This window comes from Rutidosis leptorrhynchoides, chromosome 8, assembly GCF_046630445.1.
Source record: "Rutidosis leptorrhynchoides isolate AG116_Rl617_1_P2 chromosome 8, CSIRO_AGI_Rlap_v1, whole genome shotgun sequence".
NCBI lineage: Eukaryota > Viridiplantae > Streptophyta > Magnoliopsida > Asterales > Asteraceae > Rutidosis > Rutidosis leptorrhynchoides.
Window position 1 is genome coordinate 250,945,622 of NC_092340.1, and position 18,614 is coordinate 250,964,235.

The window sequence follows — 18,614 nt, forward strand, 5'->3', positions numbered from 1 at the left end:
TTGTACGAAGCAAACGCCAAAAACATTATAATTGCCTCCAATATAGCAATTGGAGAATATACCTCATCAAAATCAATCTCGAGAATCTGCTGATAACCTCTAACAACCAGTCTAGCATTATTGCAAATCACAATACCTTGATCATATTTCTTTTTTCAAAACCCACTTCAGGCCATAGGGTTTACAGCCTTTTGGTGGAATCACTAGGCGCCAAACACCCAAATGACTCAATTGAAGCAGTTCTTCTTGCATATCTGTAACCCACTCATCATACATCAATGCCTCTTTGACATCTTCGGGTTCAAATTGCGACACAAAGCATGAGTGTGCATTCCTGAAGATTCTTCCCATCTGATTCAAATGAGTATAAAAATAAGTCACAACATTAGCCGAGGGTTAGATCTATTGTCTGAGGTAGAAGATCCATCTCTTGCAGCACCTGATACACCTGCAGGGTCAAGTACATAATCATCAAAACGTTTAGGGAGAGATACCCTTCTACTTGATCGCCTTAAGTCTCCAGTCTTAGTAGATTCTTCAGTAGTAGTCAGAACAGGTTCCTCTTCCACTACTTCTTTAAACACTTCCTCCCCCTCAGATAGACTCATCAGAATCTGATTCACTATTAGGCCAAAGCTCATGAGTACTTGTCTCAGCTTCTATCGGAATATCATATTGCACATGCACATCAGATGCGTTCTCAGAAGAAATACACATTTTATACATCATTTTTGCAACAATCTACTAATCATCATAGTTCTCTTGAGGAAGATGGAATGAATCAAACAGTTCATCATAGTCAACTGCCATAGATAACCTTTACCAATCGGAATAGGAGCATGTCTTTGAATACCAATTTCAGTACATTCTTCAACACATCGAGATTCAAGATTGAATACCCTTTTACACGCATTCCTGTAACCCAAAATCTCCCTAAAACTCCTTTGGACAGAATTTACACACAGTATCCAGAATCATAATGGTGCAAAGAGCACCAAACAGTTCAAGATGTTTGATGTTTGGTTTTCTTTTAAGTAGTAGCTCATAACATGTCTTGACGTGTCATTTCACAACAAAGAACTCTATTCATCGTGTAGCACGCATTAGAAAACGCTTTACTCCAAAAAGTAACAGGTAATTATGAGTCAGCCAACATGGTCCTGGCAGTCTCAATTAGAGTTCTATTCTTTCTTTCAACAACTCCATTCATTTGCGGAGTATAAGGTGAACTGAACTATTTTTGAATTCCTCTTTCATTACAGAACTCTTCCATCTTTTGATTCTTAAACTCGGTCCCATTGTAAGTTCGGATTCTTCTTACCTTCCACATATATAGAGTCTCAAGTCTCGTGATTAACAGCTTGATTTGGACAAAGGTATCAACTTTACTTTGTAACATTAATACCCACGTGAAACGAGAGTATTCATCAGTTACCACCAAACAATAAGAATTTCCAGTGATATTCTTCTTATTTATAGGACTGAAAGATCCATATGAAGAAGCTCAAGTGGAGTATCAATGGAATCATGTTTCTTTACTTTGTGAGGCCACTTGGTTTGCTTCCCTTTCTTACACGGCACGCAGCCTTCTAGAACATGAAAACTGTAACACCCCATTTTTCCTGTACGTATCGAAAGCTACATACTTAATCATTTATACGTTTGAAACTCGCTAGTTTATGCGTAATTGTATAGATATATGTGTATATATATATATACTTGATAATGTGTGCGCATACAAGTTTATGCATGGGCCTTGATAGCGTTAAGTCTTATGAAACTATTATTGAAGGTTAGGCGAATGTAGGGGGTGAGATTTAAGTGTACGAATTAAATAAAAATCAAATTTTGTTTAAGGTTGTCGAAGTGTCCAGGTGACGGCCAATGCCGCGCCACGACAAATTGGGCCGCGCCGCGGCATATAAAGAAATCCAGATCAGAATGTGGGTTAAGAGAGGTTTTTTTTCCTTCGTAATGTCGCACCGCGACATATAGCGCCGCGCCGCGGCATCTCTGCTTCTCTGACTCCGATGTTTACTCTATTTAAAAGGGTTTTAGGGGTAATTTGGTCTTTTCGCGTGTAGATCAGATTTGAGCATTTAATCACAACCACTTGTTCATTTAATGTAATTTCTTTTCTCTTTTCTTCCCAATTTCTCTCCCAAAACTTAAAACCCATTTGGATTAAAGTGAGATTTGAGAGTGAAGGATTGAGGGCTGATCTTTGGAGCAAGAATTAAAGTTGTTCCTCTTGTTTCTAGCTACGTGTTGATAGTCTCGGTAAGTTCTAACTCTAAGTTTTGAGTTTTAATTGATTAATGACTAGGGTTTGGTTACTAGAGACTTGTATGACCCATTTGGGGGTAAAGTGGGTGAAATTGGGTTATGTTGTTGTTATGGAACCCTAATAACCATAATCTAGGGTTTGGTTTAATGAAATGGAGTTTGTAGGTGTTAATGGTATTGTCAAGCATTAAACACTTGTTAAAATGTTGCTGAAATGGTAAATAGGTCATGTTTGACAAGTTTGGTAGTGAAAGTGTTAAATGGATCCAAAATGGGCTAGTTGACCTAGTTTGGACGAAATGGGTATAAATTACCCTAAGTTTGTGTTAATTGAGGTTAGTAGACTTTAATGCACTAGCTTTAGTTGTTAAAGTCGGGTCTTGGCCATTTAAGGGCGGTATTGGTATGGTTGAGTCATTTAATGTGAATTGGGTCATTAAATGCTCAAGTAAGTGTAATGTGGTTAATTCCACTAGTTGGTGTATTGAATGTGCACTTAATGATTTAGGTACATTGCATTAAAGGTCGGACGTACATAATCATCATCCTTGTGACAAGGTGAGTGGAATAAATATACATGTACGTATATGATGTGTTTACTTGTAGAAATGGATATGTGTTGTCCAAGTTAGTGATATATGCGTTGTACGCTAACGGTTTTAAGAACAGATATATGTTGTCCAATTTAGTGTTATATGTGTTATACACTAATGATTTATGAATGGATATGTGTTGTCCGATTTAGTGTTATATGTGTTGTACACTAACGATTTTATAAACGGATATGTGTTGTCCAAGGGTTAGTGATATATGTGTTATGCACTAACGGTTGTTATGAACACCAATGGGAAATTAGAGTACCATTCCTTTTACGATTGGTTAACCATGGTTGTATGAATTGTGCATTAGCATACTTAAATATGAACTATATGCTTTTGTTATTGCTAGCTCAATGTGGATTGCGGTTATTGGTATATGCATAATGTTTTGCATGGTTGTCGAATTTCTAGCTTGTGTACGGTATTGTGTAAGTGTTTGCAAGTAGATATATTATATATGTGTATGTATAATTATTGCATTCACTAAGCATTTAGCTTACCCCTCTCGTTGTATATCTTTTTAGATGCAGGTGTGGACAAGGGCAAGGGGGTTATTGGGCACTAGGTGTCCTTGTTGATGTTATGATGAAGCTTTTGGAAGTTGACCTACGTTTTGGGTAGTTTAGTCCCAAACCATGCTCAAGGGGTCGTTTGGATTATAAACTATCATTTGTAGTTGGTCAAACTTGTATCATAATCGTTAATGGCCTTTGTGCCTTTTTGTAAACATTAAACTCGTAGTATGTTTTTAATGAAGCGTGTGGAATGGTTTACATATTTAATTGGCACGTAAATGTGTATCATTTTAAAAAAAAAAGTTATCGTACGGAGTACGGGTTGGGTTGTTTCACAAACCTTTAACATTAATGCCTTCAACCAAGTTGTTGTGAACTAAATGGTTATCTTCCTGAAGCTTAGATGACCCATCCGTTTATGCAATAGGACATATTATTGTTTTGTAGCTTTGTACATAAAAGCTTGATGCCCTGTAGCTGATTTGACATAAGCCTTTGACATATCCAGAATATAAAGGTCTTGACATCTCGGTGTCATCATAAGAATCATATCTTCCGAAATCTGATAGTCTTTTCTCATAATGTAACACTGATGTTCATCGAATAAAACTTTATGCCTTTTATCACACAATTGATAAACAAACAGCAGGTTATTGGTAATCTCCTTAAAGTAGCTCACTTTATCAAAACTGACCAAGGAATTTGAAATCATTCCTTGAGCAGTAATAAAACCTCCTTGATCACCTGCAAACAAAACTGGTCCTCCTTTAATTGATTTAACATCTTGAAGCAAGGACATGTTTCCCGTCATGTGTCGGGATGCCTCACTATCAATAATCCAAGTATTGGTGCGTGGATTGTAGGCGACCTGCACAAAATAGTAAACAATTAGTTTGATTGAACATTTTCATCCCCCCACTGTTCTTTCAAGACCTTAGCAGTTCCCGAACTGCTGGCACCATTATCTTACCCTTTTGTTTTCCACATTTGATTTTTATGTAAAGGTTTCTTAAAATAAACATTGTTTTGGTCAACCTTTAAATCATTTGCTGCTTTAGCCAGATGTGGAGGAATCACCTATTCTTCAGACTTACTAGAAGTAGATTTAGAAGACATGTGATTCTTCTGAGGAGAAACTGATATGTAATTTTGGAAAAAAAATTAGTGGACTCAGTTCAATTCTCCTCGTGGGTGCAGTAAATTTCTGAGTACAATTAAAATCCTTATGACCCCCATCCCACAATGAAAATATGAACATGTAACCAAGTCATTTCCTCTGTAGTTAGTTCAAACCTAGGGTTATGTCTGTTAGGGGATATAGGTCTTTGAGATCTAGAAGGAGACCTATTTTTCACAGGGGTTCCAGCAGGTGTTTTAACCGGAGACCATTTAGAAAGAGGAACATACTTAGGTGGTAAATTACACGTGGGCTTCATGAAGTCCTCCTCCTCCTCATAATTAGGGCCCTTAAAGAATTTAATCGAGGATATATTCCTAATTCTGATTGGCCTCTAGTTCACGGGGTTCTTCAGAATAGTAAATGGCTTGGAATTTGGTCTGCCATTACTATCTATCTTGGTCTCATCCCCTTTAACAACCTCTCCTATAACTAACTTAGGAGTTTCAACATGAACTACCCTTTAACCCTTGTCCTGTTCAGTCACAATCGGTGGAAGATTAAGGTAGTGTTCTCTAAACTGATTCTCAGGTGGTGTGACACTGTAGTCATGTTCAAACGAGGGTGGACACTCCTTATAGTCAACTCCACCCACCTTTCCTACTTTTGTTTCACAGTATTCTAACACAAAAGCTGATCGCTTAAAAATAAATACCTTATCTTCTTCAGTTTCATAACTAATCCTAAATGATTCGTTTTCTCTCTTAAGGGTATCTATCTCAGCAATATACTTCATGATAGTCTGTGTATTCAGCCTTACATTAGACTTCAGATCCGTCACCTAATCTTCTAGGGTCTTAATAACTTCCCTAAAATCCTTCTCAAAAGTAACATAGTTCAGTTTAGGGTCCATCATTTTCGATTTTGCATAAACCGAGTCATCATCAAAAGTAACATCGCGAGAGCGAATTACTTTCCTAGGCTCGTCATCCTGACATCAGTAACCCATTTCATCCTTCTTTTACTTAGCCTTAAGCTTGTCTTTATCCGCATATTTGGTCTACATATAAGCATTACACATTTACACCCAAAGATCTTAAGATGACCATAACTTACCTTTTACCTTGCCATTCTTCCTCGGGAATTTGGAAACCCAATGGTTTTGAGGGTCCCTTATTGATCAAGTAAGCCGCCGTATTAATTGCATTCGCCCAAAACATCTTAGGCAAATTGGAATGTAGTCTCATACTCTTAGTCCTTTCATTCAATGTATGATTCATACGTTCGGTGACCCCATTATGTAGCGGTGTCTCCGATACCTTTTTCAACATCTTAATACCGAGCTTTGCATGATGGTCTTTAAACTCAAGACTACCATTTCTCCTCCATTATCCGACTTCAATCACTTGACCTTTAGATTAGTCTCATTCTCTACCATAGTTTTCCACCTCACAAAAGTATCAAACACATCACATTTAGCTTTAAGATAATAAACTCATACCTTTCGAGCAGAGTCGTCAATGAAGGTGACATAATAATGAGAACCTCCATGTGATTCTACATTTTTTGGACCAAGCACATCCGTATAAACTAGCTCCAATTTCTCCAACTTGGGTGCATTACCCGATTTCCCAAAAGTCACATTCTTTTGTTTCCCATAAACACATTATTCGCAAAACCCAAACTCTAACTTTTTCAAATCCGGAATTCTCCCACTCGAATCAAGCATCTTCATACCTTTCTCACTCATATTCTCGAATCTTAGGTGCCATAGAGTAGACTCGGCTCCAACATCAACCGTAGCAACCACCGTGTCTTCATCAAACACCTCAACCATGTAAAGTGTTCCCATTCTATGTCTACGAGCCACGACAAAACTACCTTTATCCACCTTCCATCGTCGGTTTCTATAAGTAATCGCGTTACCTTCCTCATCCAATTGATCGACCGAGATAATCTTCCTCTTTAACTTTGGAATGAACCTCACTTCTTTCAAAGCCCAACTAGATCGAAGAGTAGTACTCAATATAACATCTCCAATTCCGTCAATCTCAAGCCTTTTGATTTTTGCCAATCTTACCTTACCTCGATACGATAGAAAATTCTTCATCACGCTCATAGTGGGAGAAGTGTGAAAAGAATCTCCTGAATCTAGAATCCAAGACTCTACTAATTTTCAATACTACACAAAAGTGCATCATCCGTATCCACCGTGGTCAAGTTCACACCTTTAGTACGAGCATTCTTATACGTACGTTGATAATGCCCCTTTTGATTGTAACCCCAACAAATAGCTTCACTTTGGTCCTTAGATAGATACCTCTTCTTAGACTTTCTCATACCCTTCCTTTCAACGCGATCAATTTTCCTCTCACGGTTTTTCAGTACTAAATAAAGTATCAGCCGATGATTCCCCCGAGTTTCTCCTACGAGTGTCTTCGCCGAAAATCACATCTCTAATTCATTCAAATGCCAGTTTAGTTTCCTGCGGAACTACTAACCGTGATAAAACTTTCCAGTAGAGATGAAATAAAAATTAGTGTCGGCCTTAGTTCATCATAAAACACAATCTCAACCGATGCTAGCCTCGAGATAAGATTTTTGAACTCGTTGATATGATCCGTTGCGGTCATATCTTCCTTCATCTTGGTAATTAACAATTGACGCATGAGAAAAACTTTATTAGTGGCATTATGTTTTTCATATATGTTTGAAAGAGTCTTCAAATAATTGACGCATAACCCGCCTTTTTCTGTTAATTTATTTTAACGCCCGTTTTTTTAGATAATATCTTTCGTTATCTAAATTTATACCTTTCGTTAATTAGCATTTTTAATAAGTCCATTATTTAATTATAGTATTTAAAATAATTTGTATGGTAAATTCACACACCCACTTTTAAACTCAAGGGACTACTGTTGCCAAGTGGCCAAAGTGGTGACTAGGTCAACTAGTCAACCACTCTTCCACCAACCTCCACACTCTTCCTCATTCTCCACCACATCTTTTCTTTTCTTCTTCTTCTTTTTCTTTTTCTCTACTTGAACAAAAGCTCCATTTTCTCCATCAACACTAAATCATCATCTAAATCATTTCAAGGAAGTTCACAACAAAACAAATTACATATTTGGAATCCTCTCTTCATCCTCTACAACTTGATACCAATTTCATCTCTAGTGGGTAACTTTTTAAAAACTCTAAATTCTTGTTCTTGATGTTCTTGACTTAAAAGTGTGTTAATTAGTATCTATGGCTCAAGTCTAACATGAATATGTGATTTGTTTGCTCGTTCTTGTCATTTTTGTGTAACTAGCTTGAACTTGAAAAGTGACTAGTTTAATCTTGAGTTTTGGTTGATTAAATGTTGTTATATGTTAAAGTTCATGTGTTAAATGTGTTACTAGCATCATTAGCTTCAATTTGATGTGTAGGTTGACTTGGAAGACTTTACTAACATGTTTATTGAATTTGTGATTCTTGGTTAGGGTTTAGTAGCCTTGAATATGAATTTTGATGCATTGAATGCTATGAGATGTTGTTGGTAAGTGTTTATTAGTATTGTATGCATAATTACCTTCGAAACGGCGTATTATATGTGTGTGTTAAGTTCCCGAATCATCAATTGCATTTATGAGCTTGAAACATTAAATGATGAGCATTAAATGATCATTTGATGAGGAATAGTTATTGTAAATGTTGGATTTGGTTAATGATATGTGTTTAGTTGTATTCCTTGTTAAAATACCTTTCCAACGATGTGTGGTATGCGTTTTGAGTGTTTTCGGTTCATAAGTTATGTTTGAAAGAAGTTTGGTTCGTGCACTTAAAAATTTCACCACTTCAGCACCTGAAACCAGGGGCCTCGCTATAGCGAGCCCTGGTGTGCACAAAATCTCGCTATAGCGAGAATATCTCTATCCCAATTTTTTTGTGTTTTTCACAATTTCGTTCCCGCTTACTCGCAACTCCGATTAACATGAAACTTGGACAACATGCTTATATATGACTACTTATTGATGAACAATAGTCGGATACCCGACCTGACCCCGTTGACTTTGACTTTGACTTTGACCAAGTTTGACTTTTAGTCAAACTTAACCAAAGACTTATGCAATCATTCTAACCTTCTTTTATACTTATATCTTGCATGAAACTTGACAAATTGACTCACATGCTATACAATCGAGTCGTAACGAGCCATAGGACTAATTGAACACATTTTGACCGACCTTGTATCGTACCCGGTATTGATATAACTTACTTGTTTAGGTCAAGACTAAACAACTTTCATTGCACAACGTTTAAAATGAAGTACTTTGGCGTGCAACTACGGAGAGATCATAGTCACATCTTTTCAACAACTTTTACTCTTTTAAATCATGGGATGAGAAACATATACGTTTTATACTTTTATGCTTTGAACACAAGTACGAAAACAAACATTCCACGTACGAGTTAGAACAAAAAGCCTCAGTTCAATCATCATTAGTTACACTTGCAGGGTGTAAGCGAGAACTTATACTGTGTGGATCCATACGGGTTTGACGAACCCTCATTCGGACGGTTCACTACCGTTAGCGAATGAAATATATTTTCGGGTATAGTGTAGGTTCTAACACTATGATGCAGAGGTTCGTATACAGTTAAGCCTTGATAATTGGGTGCTCGTGATACAAACAACACTTTTGGAATGTAAAAGATTTTGGATAATCAACGTTATGGAAATACTAAATCTTGTGGTTCAAAAACAACGTTTACAAATACACATATGATTTCACCAACGTTTTCGTTAACAGTTTTCTTTATGTTTCTCAGATTCTTAATTGGCTACTTGGAGTCAAGCATACATGCATACGCTATTGATAGCATCCGTGATTTTCAACTTATATTATGTCGTAAATTATTTCATTTATACTTTATAACTTTTGTAAACTTAAACTTGTTGTAGAATCGTTTGGTAAACTTAAAACGTTGCAAGTCCTACACGCTTCAAATGAATGCGACATATTTTTGGTCAAACGCATCTCATTTAGGGACTATGACTACGTAACGGGACCTAAGTTGACAGCGCCGTCAATGGCGATTTTGGTAGGTCGTCACAGCTGGTATCAGAGCGTTGGTTGTAGGGATCTAGGATATGCATTAATGTGTCTGACAGAGTCGTTAGGACGCATTAGTGAGTCTAGACTACAACCCGATAGTAACCATTGTATTCTGACTTGCATTTGCTATAGTTAGTACTTACTTGACTACTTGTGCATTTATGCTTGGATCTTTCTTAGGTGAACTTCTTAATGTTACCTAACTCTCATCATGCGAACCCGTACTCTGCCACTTTCTGGTAACACACGTAAATTTAAGATTCATATGCGTTAGGATGACGATGACTTCATTAGTTACACTAGTTCGGGAACTCTGTCTCCCAGGTTGTTATTCGCCACCGTCTCAGCTTACTATCCACAAGTGCTGTAAAGTTTCCATCACTATGGCAATCACTAACCACTACCAATGTTACACCGGTGTTCTTCACTATCTACCACTTCTTGTTACTACTACCACTACTCTAGGTGAGTGTCGTCATCACTACTTATCACTACGGTTGCGTACTACTCGTTATCATAATTCATTACTCTTTTCGCACCTAAAGACATTATTGTTTGACTTGAACCGCATTGACGTGAACAACCAGTTATACACTTCCCTCAGGAAATGCATCTTCAGAGTTGCACTAATTCCTTCGATTAAATACGAGTCATGTTAGAGATTTCGTTACACTTTGTTCATTTTAAATCTTCACGATTACACGAACTTAATTCTATGGAGTGATGTAGGAATTGAGGCATGAGTTAGTGTAATATAATGACACTCGATCAATGTGGTTATATTATGGTAAGTCGTACCAAAGTTCTAATGACTCGTGATGGTGATTGGACTCGATCAACCTAATCACCACCATGTGCCATATACATGACCTTATTTTTCTTTATTGCCATCCGAAAACTCCGAGAATATTGATAACAACTATACCAAGGACACACCTTTGATTATTACCAAACTATACTTATGCTTCCGAATAAATGACCAATTCTTTCAGCTTCAAAACATATGTTATCCGTGTATACTATCTCATTTTCGTACAGATTTATTCAACGAACTACAAAATGCTTGATATGCTCACATCGAGGCGGAAACTTCTCTCGCATTACACTAGTACTTTCGTATAAGGAAATCTTACATCTGAAATCTCAATGGCGAGAGAGACTCTTTACATTATACTAGTATTCGCCACGAGGGTGAATAGTCCTAACAAAAGTTTTCAGAAACCGATAAGTCGTTCAAATATATCTTAAAGAAATGTACCTCGTTTCGGATCCAGATGCTCGTTTCACTTCTAGATTTTGGGGTGCCTTACAAGAAGCCTGGGGAACACGTTTAAACATGAGTTCCGCGTATCATCCACAAACTGACGAATAAAACAGACGTACGATTCAAACCTTGGAAGACATATTACGAACTTGTATTTTTGCCTTTCGCCGATTCCTCTTACAATTATAGTCATCATTCGAGTATTAACGCCGCACCTTTCGAAGCTTTATATGGCCGTAAATGTCGTTCTCCTATTTTTTGAGCCGAAGTAGGTGACAAGCAAACCACCGGACCCGAACTCATTCATGAAATAATCGTTAAGATCGTTCAAATCCAAGAAAGGCTCCAGATGGCTCGTAGTCGGCAAAAGAGCTATACCGATGTTAGACGTAAACCTATCGAATTCCAAGTGGGTGACCACGTAATTTTAAAAGTCGCACCTTGGAAAGGTGTAATCCATTTCGGGAAACGTAGAAAGCTAAATCCGCAGTATATTGACCTTTTGAAATCTTGGAGCGTATTGGACCCATTGCTTACCGTTTATATCTTCCGACTCAATTAAGTTCTGTTCATCCTACATTCCATGTATCAAACTTAAAGAAGCCTCTTGCGAAACAAGAACTTGTTACTTCTTTTGAAAAGCTTACTATCGATAACAAACTCCACTTCATAGGAGAACCGGTTGAAATAATGGATCGTGAAGCCAAACCTTAAAACAAAGTAAAATCTCGATTGTCAAAGTTCGTTGGAATGCCCAAAAGAGGACCCGAGTTTACGTGGGAAGGACAAGATCAAATGAAAATGAAGTACCCTCACTTATTCGTAGAATTAGCAACGTAAGGTCTCGAGGAAGAAACAAAGACTACTACTTCCAACTAAATTTCGGGACGAAATTTCTTTTAAGGTGTAGGTAATGTAATAACCAGCCTTTTTCGTTAATTTATTTTAACGCCCGTTTTTTTTAGATAATATCTTTCGTTATCTAAATTCATACCTTTTGTTAATTAGCGTTTTTAATAAGTCCGTTATTTAATTATGACATCTCCCATTTACTCTTGCGTATTTAAAATAATTCGTATGGTTAATTCACGCACCCGCTTTTAAACTCGAGGGACTACTGTTGCCAACTGGCCAAAGTGGTGACTAGGTCAACTAGTCAACCACTCTTCCACCGACCTCCACACTCTTCCTCATTCTCCACCACATCTTTTCTTTTCTTCTTTTTCTTTTTCTCTACTTGAACAAAAACTCCATTTTCTCCATCAACACTAAATCATCATCTAAATCATTTCAAGGAAGTTCACAACAAAACAAATTACATATTTGGAATCCTCTCTTCATCCTCTACAACTTGATACCAATTTCATCTCTAGTGGGTAACTTTATAAAAACTCTAGATTTCTTGTTCTTGATGTTCTTTACTTAAAAGTGTGTTAATTAGTGTCTATGGCTCAAGTCTAACATGAATATGTGATTTGTTTGCTCGTTCTTGTCATTTTTGTGTAACTAGCTTGAACTTGAAAAGTGACTAGTTTAATCTTGAGTTTTGGTTGATTAAATGTTGTTATATGTTAAAGTTCATGTGTTAAATGTGTTACTAGCATCATTAGCTTCAATTTGATGTGTAGGTTGACTTGGAAGACTTCACTAACATGATTATTGAATTTATGATTCTTGGTTAGGGTTTAGTAGCCTTGAATATGAATTTTGATGCATTGAATGCTATGAGATGTTGTTGGTAAGTGTTTAATAGTATTGTATGCGTAATTACCTACGAAACGGCATATTATATGTGTGTGTTAAGTTCCCGAATCATCAATTGCATTTATGAGCTTGAAACATTAAATGATGAGCATTAAATGATCATTCGACGAGGATTTAGTTATTGTAAATGTTGGATTTGGTTGATGATATGTGTTTAGTTGTATTCCTTGTTAAAATACCTTTCCAACGATGTATGGTATGCGTTTTGAGTGTTTTCGGTTCATAAGTTGTGTTTGAAAGAAGTTTGGTTCGTGCACTTAAAAATTTCAGCACTTCAGCACCTGAAACCAGGGGCCTTGCTATAGCGAGCCCTGGTGTGCACAAAATCTCGCTAGAGCGAGAACATCTCTGTCCCAATTTTTTTGTGTTTTTCACAATTTCGTTCCCGCTTACTCGCAACTCCGATTAACATGAAACTTGGCCAACATGCTTATATATGACTACTTATTGATGAACAATAGTCGGATACCCGACCCGACCCCGTTGACTTTCACCAAGTTTGACTTTTAGTAAAACTTAACCAAAGACTTATGCAATCATTCTAACCTTCTTTTATACTTATATCTTTCATGAAACTTGACAACTTGACTTACATGCTATATAATCGAGTCGTAACGAGCCATAAGACTAATTGAACACATTTCGACCGACCTTGTGTCTTACCCGGTATTGATATAACTTACTTATTTAGGTCAAGACTAAACAACTTTCATTGCACAACGTTTAAATTGAAGTACTTTGGCGTGCAACTACGGTGAGATCATAGTCCCATCTTTTCAACAACTTTTACTCTTTTAAATAATGGGATGAGAAACATATACGTTTTATACTTTTATGCTTTGAACACAAGTACGAAAACAAACATTCCACGTACGAGTTAGAACAAAAAGCCTCAATTCAATTATCATTAGTTACCCTTGCAGGGTGTAAGCGAGAACTTATACTGTGTGTATCCATACGGGTTTGACGAACCCTCGTTCGGACGGTTCGCTACCGTTAGCGAATGAAATATATTTTCGGGTATAGTGTAGGTTCTAACACTATGATGCAGAGGTTCGTATACAGTTAAGCCTTGATAATTGGGTGCTCGTGATACAAACAACACTTTTGGAATATAAACGATTTGGATAATCAACGTTATGGAAATACTAAATCTTATGGTTCAAAAACAACGTTTACAAATACACATATGATTTCACCAACGTTTTCGTTGACAGTTTTCTATATGTTTCTCAGGTTCTTGATTGGCTACTTGATACATGCTTCCGCGTACACTTTGATTTTCTTGCTTGGAGTCAAGCATACATGCATACGCTATTGATAGCATCTGTGATTTTCAACTTATATTATGTCGCAAATTATTTCATTTATACTTTATAACTTTTGTAAACTTAAACTTGTTGTCGAATCGTTTGGTAAACTTAAAACTTTGCAAGTCCTACACGTTTCAAATGAATGCGACATAATTTTGGTCAAACGCGTCTCATTTAGGGACTATGACCACGTAACGGGACATAAGTTGACGGCGCCGTCAATGGCGATTTTGGCGGGTTGTCACAGTTCCCAAACTCGAAGCCTAAGCTCTTATACAAGTTGTAAGGATATTGTAGGACCCAAACAACGAATGTGATTAAGCACAATCATCCACCTACAACGATAAACGTAAGTAATATGCGAAAAATCAAAGAACACGAGATATAACGTGATTATATGTATCAAATTGATTTTTTTTTTAAATGTAATCAATGTGATTACTTTAATCCACGGACCAAACTAGAGAGTATATTATTGATAAATTTATTGGATACATAGGCTCTATTTATAGGGTGAAACGAATCCAAATCACGAAGAAACAAGGAGTCCAAATCATAACCCAATTCTGCCCGCCCAGGGCCTTTCTCACGATCGCGAGTCATCCAGGCCAAATAACCCTCGCGTTCGCGAATTTGTGATCGAGGGCAATTTCCAGTCGCGAGCTTGAACTTCCCTTTAGCGAGTGTATAGCTTGCGGTCACGAGCCTACCTTCCCGGTTCGCAAAGTTCGATGCATCATGTCTCTTTCTTTGTTTTGATTCTACTCCACATCCAACGCTTTTCCCTTTTTTTTATATGTTAATCGTCTGAACTTGTTTATGCAGTCTAAATATACTAGTCATTTTGTTACTGTATATAAATATAAATACACATTTGCCCACAAATTATTATTTTATATGAATCTATTACAGTATCAATCAATCAATTACATTATTAAAATAGATATGATATACTGGTTAGTGGCCAAGTGGAATGAATGAGAAGATGGAAGTACGACTCACAAAGCACAAGTGAAACATATATCACTACTAGTCCTGGCTACTGCTCCTCTATTTTAGTATCAAGCTATTTTAGGTACTTCCCAATTATGCATATTTAGAAAACAATATTAAAAGTTTGTATTTTTATATATAAATGACCAACAAGGTCAAGTCATTCTCAAATTTCTATACCATCGTTGTCTTAATCTAACTAAAATTCTGTTAGCATCTTTTTGATATAATGAATGCAATTATGCAAATTAAACACTTCACAAAAATTGTCATTTCAATCTATAAAATTGATTTATTTCATCATATATGCAAAGTTCATATTGCTTACATGTACACATGAAATTAATAACATGAAGTATGTTATAACCATAAAAATCAAACACCTCTGTATACACAATATTTAAACATATTATGCCATCCCTAAGAAAACCAACCGAAACTATTACTGTATTACTGTATTCTATTATATTATTACATCATATAATCATATTATTACATTACACAAAATATTATAATACGTTAATCAAAAGTACTACTAACATAACTCTTTGCAACATTGTTGCAAAGAATTTGCAATACTGTTTGATTAGTTGGGCTAACCACCGCGGTGTCTTGAACTGGCTCAACGCGGACCCTAGTCCGACATAATGATCTAGAATCTTCTGAAACGTTCCTCGGTGTAAAACCCGAAGCTCGAGAGGCCCGATCGCATTAACCTTTCTCGAGCTCACATAACCCGCATCAACGAATGACTTATCCAAACAATTACAACATTCTTTCAAAAGTGCATCACTTGCCTCCCCGTTAATTTCCCAAAAAATCACGTAATGGCCCGGCTCGGTGCTCAGGTCCACATGGCTCGTAAAGTCAACAACTTCAAGTTTCTCAACAGTTAAAAGTTTTGCAGCGGATTCAACCGAAAGCTGCAGATCTTTTTCTGTGTTTTTGTCAATGTTTATCGTTAGCATGAGGTTTCTTCTACAAACAAATTGGAGTTGTGGGGTCTGGTTATGGAACCCGATAACCTTAACCACGTCACCTAGCCTGTATCGATACAAACCCGCAAAGTTCGTGACCACGACCTCGTATTCTTCACCGATTTGGACATCGGTTAAACCAACCGGTTTGGGCTCAATCGGGCTAGCCATATCAATCGGTAAGAATTCAAAATACCCAATATTAGGCAGCACGGCGTAGGTGGTCATTTCGGGTGGCAAATACGGGTTGACATTTGCCCCGATCCAACCTTCTGATGACCCGTAATCTGCACTCAACAAGCGTACGCCACCAGCATAATGGCGTAACTTCTTCAAATACGGTTCCATTGACCCGGTCATAATCCCATAAATGTACTTACAGTTAGGAAACAGTTCGGGAATTAACCCGCTCCAGTCGGTTAGACCTAAACACTTTTTGTAAATCTTGTTAGCCAATTCAGAGTTCGGGCTCAGAACTTTGGCCATAGCGGTTTGGATCGATGGAGCCGTGATTCGGGCTGATAAAACACCGGTTCTAATGTTGGAACAAAGTTCTTCCCAGACTAGCTCGAAGGTCCTAAACGAATGAACGATGCTATGAGCGAATGTAGACGATATGACTTGAATTTCTTCATGATAAATGAGCCCACATAAAAGATGACAATACAAAGATTGATGAAAATCAGGGCCGAATATGACTTCATCCGGGCTACAACACGGGGTTTGCATCGCCTGCATTGTTTTCTTGAATTGTTGGCTACGATATACATTCGTAGTCGCGGTTCCAGCTAGTAAACCGCCTTTTGTTGTGAATTGTTTGCTTCCAAAGATGAAACTTAAAGCTTTTCCACTTGCAATGGGAAATGCCCTAAACAGAACGACATCATACTAACATTATTAGGACCCTTTTTGAAAAGAAACTATCAAAAGGAAGCAACTTTTGTTAATTAAATGTAGTAAGTGATACTACTACTTTCAGCATATGATATGTGCAACAAAAGTTTAAAAGAAAGCAATATGTACAATATTTGTTTCTAAAACTACTCAAAATACATATACATGGGTCTTATCCATTTATACCATTTGTACCAAATCCTATGTGTACAGTTCCTTCCTACTGCGGTTGAGCGAAAACTATACTGCATAGTGAAAATATGATAAAGTTCGAATCTCAACTAGCAATGTATCTTGGGTGGTTTTTTTTTCAAATCAGTTAGGCCGCGTAAATTTGAGCTTAAATACCCCATCCCCAGGCAGGGGCGAAGGGGGCACCCGCCCCCAATGGATTTGTAATTTTTAATGCAACAATTTTGGATCTTTCGATTTTGCCCAAGTGGATTCTTTTCCCCAAAGTCTCCATAATCTGGCCAAAAACCTTCAAATTTTGTTGCAAAAACCTTTAAATTTTGCCCAAAATCTCCATATTTTTCCAAAAAAAAAAAAATTGCTACATTTTTAAAATAAAATATTGACCCCAGCGAAAAAAAATTCTGCTTTTCCACAACTGTCCCGGGTAGCCTCCACTAGAAAAATTTACCTGTTTGCCAGTTTACTCTGTATATATCAAGGTCTTATTATAAGTGTTGCACTATTAGACATAAATTATACTGTTTCATAAGATACCTGTTTCTAAAAGCGAAAGAGGTTCGGTAAATTTGCATAGTCGTTTCAGTCAATTCTTCATTGAAAGGTACAAATTTTGGCTTCCCTTGAGTAGTCCCAGAACTATGAACATAACAAAATCATTTGTTAACTTGTAAAAAACAGAAAACCAGATTATATATATGATATTGGTTAATCCAAATATGTACCTTAATGTTATTGTAGTGATTGGTTTTACAGTAAGAACAGGGTAAGATGCACCATCAGCAATTTTTTGAATATAAGGTTCTAGATCTTGATGGGTAACAACAGGAACACAAGAACTATAAGTTTGAGGATCAAATTTGCCATCAAGATTCCATTTTTTCAAGTATTCTGATTCACCATTCTCTTTCAAGATTCTTTCTAATGTTTCAATTTGAACCCTTTTTGCATCTTTTGTTATTGATTCAAATTCTGCAATCACTTGTTCTGAATCAAATATGTTGTTCTCCATTTTCTTGTTCCTGCAATTAAGTGGTGGAATTGGAATTGTCATTTAAGTGAAAGTGATAATATAATGGGGACAACATACATATTAGTAAATTATATACCACACTAAAAACAATATAGCATTGTTAATGTCTCTTTCTAAATAATGCAATTGAGTTACCAAGAATTATAGTAAATTTTATTTAGTGGGTCTTAAATAATGATTTGTTGGGACTTAGAATTTGCATATTTAGTACAAATAAATAATAAATAATATAATATCAAGCTTACATTAAATTTATGACATATCACCTAAGATGCATGTTTTAATCAATAAAAAATGACAAAGAAAATAATAATGCTAATAAAAATGGCTAAAAACAATTTCTACCACATGTTTTTAGGTACAGTGAACTCAACCTTGTTGGCTTTTGCAGTACCATGAAATCAAGTTCATTGTGTAGTCTACATGACTCAAAAGTTAGGTACATCTAAAAGTCTAAATACATAAAACAGTGTTTTTTTCTTGACTACAGAACACTATAACTGTTATTAGGATCCGGATCTTTAAAAGAGGTACCTAATAGTTAAAGAGATTCATATAAGAGAAT

At 36.6% G+C, this 18,614-nt stretch overlaps 1 pseudogene; it reads right to left on the bottom strand.

Annotated features, from left to right (window-relative positions):
* Positions 1 to 15,283: 15,283 nt before the first annotated feature.
* LOC139861562 (jasmonoyl--L-amino acid synthetase JAR4-like) lies at positions 15,284 to 18,094 on the bottom strand (annotated as a pseudogene).
* Positions 18,095 to 18,614: the final 520 nt, after the last annotated feature.